Source organism: Prionailurus bengalensis, chromosome C1, assembly GCF_016509475.1.
Source record: "Prionailurus bengalensis isolate Pbe53 chromosome C1, Fcat_Pben_1.1_paternal_pri, whole genome shotgun sequence".
Classification (NCBI taxonomy): domain Eukaryota; kingdom Metazoa; phylum Chordata; class Mammalia; order Carnivora; family Felidae; genus Prionailurus; species Prionailurus bengalensis.
In genome coordinates, this window is record NC_057345.1 from 28093255 (window position 1) to 28101817 (window position 8563).

Below are 8563 nucleotides of genomic sequence, written 5' to 3' on the forward strand. Positions count from 1 at the left end.
CCTGTTCCGAAGGTGCAGCTCTGAACATCTGCCCTGGGTGTCGGGACAATGGGACAAGAAGCAGGAAAGAAGGATACAGTTGTAAGGAAATCGCCATGTTGGGGGTGTCCGGGCACACACGCTTTGTCTAGAGTTTCCCCCAAAGCCCCAGCAGCCCGGGAAAGGTACCCGTGGAGTCGCGGTAACAGTCACGACCTGTCCTTGGCTGGCTTCTATCCCCATCTGTTCGCCAGGATTCCCAGAAGCCTGCAGGTCTCGTCCAGTTATTTCTGGGAGCCTCCAGGGGGTTTTGCCTGGTGTTCACGCAAGATCCGACCAGCTTGAGTTGTCTCGTGGCATCGGCCGTGTCCTCTGGCCCCGGCTCCCGCTCCCTGCCCCCTTGGTGCCCGCTGTCTGTGAGGTCGCCTGAGGCTGCCTCACCACCTCGCCACTGCCAGGGCCCTCTGTGGGGCACCTCCGTCCTTGAGACGAGACGGCTTTTCTTAGCAAGGCACACAACTCGGAAGCTCTAAAGGCAAACACTGTCAGGTTTGAACTCATAACAATGAAAATCTAGAAGACAGATGACACCATAAACAAAGCGAAAAAGACAAGCCACAGACTGAGATTTGAAGGGGAAAAGAGAAAATAGTCTCAGCTTTTCCCCAACGTGCCTCGGTATCAGGAGGAGAGGGAGGAGGGGGATTTCTCTGAGGGTGGGTCTCGGTGCCGGCTCTCCCCATTGGGCTGACTCGGAGTTAATCCGACAATGCTATCTCTATCAGCCAGAAAGGAGCCTATTAACCAGAGTCCAGCGTGGGCTGGAAGCCTGACACCTCGCGTAGAGCCCCACGAATCACCCACTTGCCGTACAGCCTGCTACAAAATCCTCCTGGTTCTAGCTGAGGTTCTGAACCCTCTCTACCCTCTCCTGGCCGTGATCCCAACCAGTGGGTCCCCACCACCAGCACGGCCCGAGCTGTGCCGTCCCCACTCCTTGCCCTAGTTGGCGAGGAGGATGGGGCACTGTGGCGGGTCCCTCCTGGGATGCTAGCCGGCAGGCATCCGAGGCCGTCGTTTCTACTCACGTGGCAGATGGGAAGGTGTATTTGTCGGGGGAGCCTGGACAGCAGAGAATTTCTTTCTCTGTCATGTACAAGTCCAGGGCTGGAGGGGCTCGGGAACGTTCAAGGACACAGGCTCCTTGCAAGCTTCCTGTCCCCCATCCCCAGGGTGCGCCTCTCATCCTCGTGGTCCCAGACGGGAGGTTCCCATTTTAGGGAACAGGGGGGAGGGTGAATGAAGAAGGAGTGCAAGGCAGGCTCCAGCTTCCTTTAAATAAGGCCCCCCGGGGTTGGTGCGCGACACTTCAGAGCCAGGACATAGCGACGTGCCAGAGCTGGCCGGAAGGGAGGCTGGAGCATGTGCAACCTGGATACATAAGTGGAGGACATCCCAACTCGAACAGAAGTGGAGCCAACTGGCAGCATTTTCATTTTATTTAATACATTAATTTATCTTGCAAGTAAGCTGTATGCGGGGCTTGAACTCATGACCGCAAGATCAGGAGTCACACGCTCTACCGACCGAGCCAGCCAGGCGGACACCTTGACGCCATTTTTTTTTTTTTTTTTTTTTTTTTTTAGTAATCGCTACACCCAAGGTGGGTGGGGCTCGAACTCATGACCCCAAGATCAAGACTGGCACGCTGTACTGACGGAGCCAGCCAGCCTCCCCTGACAGCATTTCTGATTCATGTAATATTCGTGTCTGACTTTTCGTGTGCCATTCGTTATTCCAACTAGGCATTTTACGTGTATTAACTCATTTAATCCTTAAAAGACTCGACAAGGCAGCTGCGAGCAGCACTCCCACTTTATAGATGAACGGGAGAGGTTCGGTAACCAACGTGAGGTTGCCCAGTAAGTGTCTGAGCCGGGATGGGACCCAGGCACCCTAGCTTTAGAAAGTTTGTGTGCACAGTTCCTGCGCTGTTCTGTTAATCGCCCACATGATACTGCTGCCGTGGGATCCGCCTTCTGCTGCCCTTCACCCGGCCGTGGGCTGGCTTTGCGGGGCGCCAACCTCAGGGGTAAGTTAAGGGCCTGAGCCAGCTGGCTGCAAGTGCCCTTTGCTGCAACGTTAACAGGACAAGCCCTGGGCGATGCCGGTCACTGCGAGAAGGGGCATGAGTGCTGCCTCAGAACCCAGGGCTGCCCAGGGAGGATAAAGTGCTGTAATTCTGGAAGCTGCCCCTTACTTTTGGGGGTGGGCGGAGATTGGGGTTTTGCCTGTGTTTAAGGGACAGGTGGAGGGGGACGGGGCGGGTGGGAGGGGAGCCACGGAAAAAGTGACGGGCTGCCTGGAGGATGAACAGGCCCCTGTGTAGCTCAGGGTGGGTGGGGATCATCATGGCAGAAAATGGGGGCACCCCTAGACAGAATCTGATGACTGTGACCCCACTGCTTTAGGGGGTGAGAGGTGAGGACAGGCCAGCGAGAGTTAGGCTCGTGATGTGGGGGCAGTGGCTTCTTGGACGGGGCGCTTAATTCTGTCCCCCTTTGAGAAGTACTCACCTGGGGTGACTGGGGGGATGGGAGCACTTGGGTCTGCCCACACAGCGGGCAAGCTGGGGGCATGAAGAAAGACCACGGCATCAAGCAGGAGGTTAACAAGATCTGGCTCCTTCCTGGATTTACCACACTATGAGGTCCTCTTTTTCAGGGGGCAGTGATTGGGAGCCTCAGCTGTGAACAGGAATATCCAGGGTCCAGGCTGCACAGCCGGCCCATGTCCCCCTCCTCCTGGGTCCATGCTCTTTTCAGGGCTCAGAGGCTGTAGCCTGCAGGTGGTCTAATGGGGGGGGGGATTAGCATGTTTTTCTTCTTTTCTGAAGCCCTTCCTCCTGTCCTGGCCGGGGAGGCTGAATCAGCAGGGAGAAACGAAAAGACATCACTTCTCTGTGGAGGGCCAGATCCCTTTGTGTTTCCAGGGGCTGGCTCCCCCTCTGTCCTCAGGGACTGAGTGTGTGTGTGTTTGTGCCCATGCACGCATGCATGTTGGGAGGGCTGGGGCGGTGGGGGTTTCTGCTGGTCCTTTGAGCTCTCTGTCAAGTGCTACTGTGCGAGAAAAGAAGGGGAACCAGATCACTGTGTGGCACACCCCTACAGAGGGAAGGGCCAGCCAGGAAAGTGAAACCATTCAGAGTATTTAAATAGAGGGAATTTGGTGGGGGGCCTGGGTGGCTCAGTTGGTTGAGCGTTTGACTCTTGGTTTCGGCTCTGGTCATGATCTCGCGGTTCATGGGATTGAGCCCTGCAGTGGGCTCTGTGCTGACAGCTCGGAGCCTGCTTGGGGTTCTCTCTCTCCCTTTCTCTGCTCCTCCCCTGCCCATGCGCGTGTGCGTGTGCGTGTGCTCTCTCTAAACAAATTAATTAAAAATAAATAAATAAATGGAATTTAGTGCAGGGATTGGCTGCATGGCTTACAGAAGGGCTGAGAAGCCAACAACGAGGCTGTTAACGGCTGGGAGCCGTTGCCCCTCCTGGGAAGGAGACACAAGGGAAGAGGCAGGGTTCCTGAAACTCAGGGGCTGGGTCAGCCCCATGGAGGGCCTGTCAGACACAAGCTGGAGCCACAGAAAGGGACAGAGCTGCTGCCAGAGATGGCGGCTGAGAGGGAAGGAGGGCGGCTGAGAAATGTCCCGGCCTCTCCCTTCATCCTGTCCTCTAGTCTCCCACGAATGCTTCTTACTGTCCCCGGGGCCTGGGCCACACGGCCAGCAGGGGCCAGCCCCTGGGAGCAGGGAAGGACCCTGAGGGCAAACAGTTCTGGGACTGACACAGGGAGAAACTGGATGAGAAGGGGTGGTGGGAGGGAAGGGGTCAGGGGTGGGCTCCAGGCTTGGGACCCCTGGCAGACTCCTGAGAGAGGTTCCGTAGCAGGGCATTGCTCTTGGGCTGCTGGGGCATCCTGCCGACCCCTGGGACCTGAGAACAGACCCCAGCCCTGTGTTGGGATGCCTTGTTGGGGTGCTCTGTTCCCTGGTGAGGGGACATTCAGTCTGCGGCTCCTGTGTCCTCCAGGTGGGCCTGGGGGAGGTGAGAGAGGAGCTCCTGGGGCTGTGGAGAGGGGCACGTGGGTTGGAAGGCACTGATCGTTGTGGTGGTGTGGAGGGAGCCAGGGGGTGCCAGCCGAGGCTGCTGTAGGTGGCCAAGGCCATGGGAGTAAGAGAACAGCATGGATTTGCAGGATTTCAAGAGGATTTGAACCCTCTTTGGATGTGATCGGGGGGCACATGACATGGGATACATTTTTCCTCCAACTGGAGGAGGAAGTAGAGATGATCCCGGCTGCTTAAGTGTGATGTTGGTGGCCATGCCCTGTGGGGACTTTCCGAGGGCAAGTCCCCATGTCATAAACCATACCTACTTCAGAGAAGGCTTCTGGGAAGAGGCAAAAAATGAGCAGGCCCTGCGGGAAGTCCAGTGGGGGCTTCGGAGACTGCCTGCCACCCTCCTCCAGGTGGCCAGTACCCCAGGAGTCAGAAGGCTGATGGGACAGGCCGAGGAGCCCCACATTGAGTGGAAGGGTGTGGGGATTCCCTGGAGCTCTGGGGCCCAAGTCGGAGGACAAAGGCCGTAGCAGGCCCCAGGCCAGTCCCTCAGGCTGGTCCTCGAAGCTCTCCAGGGTCCTGGGACATCCTGACCTGTGCTCATCAGCCACCCAGCCAGAGTCCATTGGTCTGTAGGCTGTGAGCCTTTGCTTCCTGGGCTGAGGCTATGTGGTCAGTTCTTCTCGGCCCTGCTCAAACCCTGGCCTGGACATCAGTGCCCCCTCCTCCTGCCCAGGCTCCGAGCTCACCGCCGGGCTTGCCTGCCATTCCTGGGAAAGAGGAATTACTAGCAGGTCTCAGAATAGCACGGCTTCCTCCTGGACATGAGAAAGCAGAAATCAGAGGTGGCACTGTTGGGCTGTAAACCCTGGGCTGGGGTCAAAGACCTGGGTCCCCCTCCCTAGTCCCATTTCACAGATGGGGAAACACAGAAGGCTCGGGAAGGAGGTAACACTTACAGTCAGAGATGGGAATAGCCCCGTCCATCGGCCTGGCCCTTGGAGGAACTGAGTCTCGCAGGGTGAGCGACAGTCATGATGGGGTTCCTTTTACTTCCAGAGCCCCTGACTGCACCCTGCACTCCCCCACGGTCCAGGTTCTTTGTCCTCTGCAGGCCTTTGCTTGTGTATTCCCCAGCTGGCTTGCCTTACGTCACCTACCCACAAGAAGCTCTGCTTTCAACCAGACTGTGGCTCCCCTGGGACCGGAACTGAGACCCCGCCCCCCTCCAGTCCACCACAGAGTCTGGCAGACTCGAATTGAAGATGTTCCTTTCACTGTGATGGGCCCAGACTCTGGGGGGCTTGGAGGGAAATGTGCCATTTATTTATTTATTTATTTATTTATTTATTTTTAATTTATTTTGAGAGAGACAGAGTATGAACAGGGGAGGGGCAGAGAGAGAGAGAGAGAGAGAGAGAGATTGGGAATCCCAAGCAGGCTCTGCAGGGTCAGTGCAGAGCCTGATGTGGGGCTCGAACTCACAAACTGTCGAAACCAAGAGTCGGTCGCTTAATTGACTGAGCCACCCAGGTGCCCCGGGAAATGTGCCATTTAGGTGATAGAACTGCTGTTGCTCACTCCCAACTTGGAGAGCTGTGACCCGGTCCCACCTCCCCAGGGGAACTAGGTAGGCTCTGAGGCAGGGAGAAGGACCCAGGGACCCAACATGATGCCTTCCTGGGTAGGCCCCCAAAGCTGGTCTTCCTGAAGGCAGAGAACCCGGCTTCCCTCTCTGGCAGGTCTCTTGTGTCCTCCCCTCAGCGGCCAGCAGGTGGTGCTGTGTGCCCAGCTTTGCCCCTTCTTAGCTCTTGTTCTGCAATTGTGCTCTGGCTGTATTGGAGGCTGGGCTGCAGTCCCGGAGGGATCCTGAATCTCTCCAAGACCCCTTTGTGGCTCTCTCCCTGCCTCTGGTGGGACAGGGTGTCTCCCAGGGCTGGAAGAGCCAACACAAGTTCATGGCATGCCCTTTACCCCAGCTCCTCTGCTGTCCTGAGAGGTTTCTCGGCTGCCCAGGTGGCCGTTCTCTGTGGCCTGCGTGTCTCACTTCCCACCGACGTCTATGCGCTGCGCATTGTGCCGGCGTGCGGCGCACACATCAGTTCAGGTACTCATCGCACAACTGCGCGAAGTAGGCATCCATTGTGCAGATGAGAACATCAAGGTCAGGGTACTCAGCTAACAGGTAGCAGAGCTCTTCTCCACCCTGACCCTGGGACACTCTGACCATCCACACGAGACCCTGAGCTGAGCCTGACGGGACAGCTCGAGAGAGCAGCCCGGGCCTGCCTGGTCACCCTGACTCTCCACACCTGCAGTCAGTGCAGGGGGGGGGGCAGAACGAGGGAGTGACAGTGGGCACCCCAGGGCAGCAAGGGTGCCTGTCCTAGCTGCTGCTTGCTCACTCTGCTGCTTCTTCACCCCGCTTCTCCCTTGCTCATCTCTCTTCCTCTTCCTGACCTCATTTCCAGTTCTTGGCTATCTAGATGCCTCCCCCCCCCGCCCCCCCCCCCGACTCTCTGTCCCCAGTTCTGCCTTTTACTCTGTCTCTGCTGCTCTGCCAGCTCGTCTTTCTCTCTTTTTGTGTCTCTGTCTCTCTCCAACAGAATCGGAGTTAAGTGACAAAAGAAAAATGATGCCCTCCTGCCAGGGTTATTAAAATCATGTTCTACAATTGAGCCGCCAGGAGAGCCCCAGTTAATGACGGATGATGAGGCCACAGCTTCCCCACAGCTGGGAGTGAGGCGATAGGCCCGGCTGCAGGATTACCACCAATTACTCTGGGAAGAGAGTGAGCCCCTCTCCTCGCCTTCCAGATCACCTCCGTCCTGCTCTGGGAAGATAAAGCCTCCCTCCTGCCAGGGAGGCTGGAGCTGGGGTATGGGAGAGGAGGGGACTGCCCCCCTAGGAGCCAGGCATCCCTCAAATTGGCAGGGATTATCTCAGTTTACCCAAGGCTTCCCCATCTCCCAGCGGCCTTGGAGGCAGGCAAGGCAGGATTCTGAGCCCCGTGGAGATTAGGGCTCAGAGAAGTTAGGCAACTTGCCCCAGGTCACGTGGCCAGTAAGTGGCAGAGCTGGTACCTGAACTCCCAATTCCAATGTCTTTTTTATTTCTTAGTCAGCCTTGTGGCCACGAAAGGAGCATTGGAAAAGAAAGGTTTGTTTGGCAGAAAATGATAGACCAGGCTTTGGTCCAACTGGGACTCCAATAGGAGTAAGCAAGTACATGATAGCAAGGTGCATTTGAGTTAGACATTGGGAAGGACTTCCCAAAGGAGTGGGCACCAACACAGATGAACAACAGCCTGTGATTTTGCCTTCTTTGGTGGTCTTTCAGAACAAGAGAGACCACCTGGGCAGTCTTTCTCAGCTAGGTGGGGTGTGGGCGCTATGGAAATCCAACCAACCCAGTGGGGTTTGAGGGTCTAGGGAGGGGATGTGACAGATTCAGGGACACTTGACAGGGTAAACTGCAGAAGAGATAAGGAGGCCCACACAGCCTTGGGTGGGTGACGCCAGGGCCCTCAGGACACAGATACCGCCTCTGTGGGTCGGGGGTCACATCTCACGAAGCCCTCCCGTGGGCAGCTCATTTAAGTCTCCCATCATCTTTTCAGGTGGACCACCGAGGAACTATCATCCTGATTTTGCAGATGAGGGAAATGGGTCTCCAAGAGGGGAGTGGGTTAGTTAAGGTCCTAAGACCCTGATGTCCCAGCTCCATACCCTGGCTCTTTCCACCAGGCAGGGAGGAGGCCATTGGGGGCTGCAGTGCTCCAGGGGGCTGTGAGCCACCTGCTGACCCATCCTGCATCCCGGTCTGGCCTGACTACTTCCCCTATACCCCCCCCCCCCCATAACCCCCCGCCCCCAGGGGTTGGGGGGGGGCTGCTGCTGGTACCACAGTCTGTGCTTAGAATGAATGACTATCCTTTTCCCATCTGGCTTCTATTATTTTTTAGTTTATCCTGGTCAAAAAGCACAAGATGAACGTCTAGAGGAAAAAAAAGAATATAATCTTTGAGAAAATTGAAAATATCTATCATTGTTTGGGGCTGGGGGCTCGGGAGCCCTGCAGGCTGGTTCTCTGTGGCTGATTGCTTGGGGCCTGGCTCAGCTCATCTCTGTACACATGGCTTCTTTGCCCCACTGAGGTCCACAGGGGATCTCGTTCCCACCCTTGGGGCTCTGTTCAGGACCTGGTCTCTGAGTTGATGGGGTGGGGGACTGGGAAGGGAGGAGACGTGGAGCACAGGCCTTCAGTTTCCTTCCCTGGGAACATGGGCCTGTTCTGGATATTTCTGGGACCTCCAGATTGTTCCGTGTAGGAGAAAAACCCACCTCAGTGCTAATAGGTAGGGCAGATGGAACCTTTATTATGGTCCAGGTATCTTCCAACCACCTTTCATGTATTCTAGGGACTTTTCCTCTCTTTTTTGTTCCTCACGCCAGCCCTCTATGCTAGCAC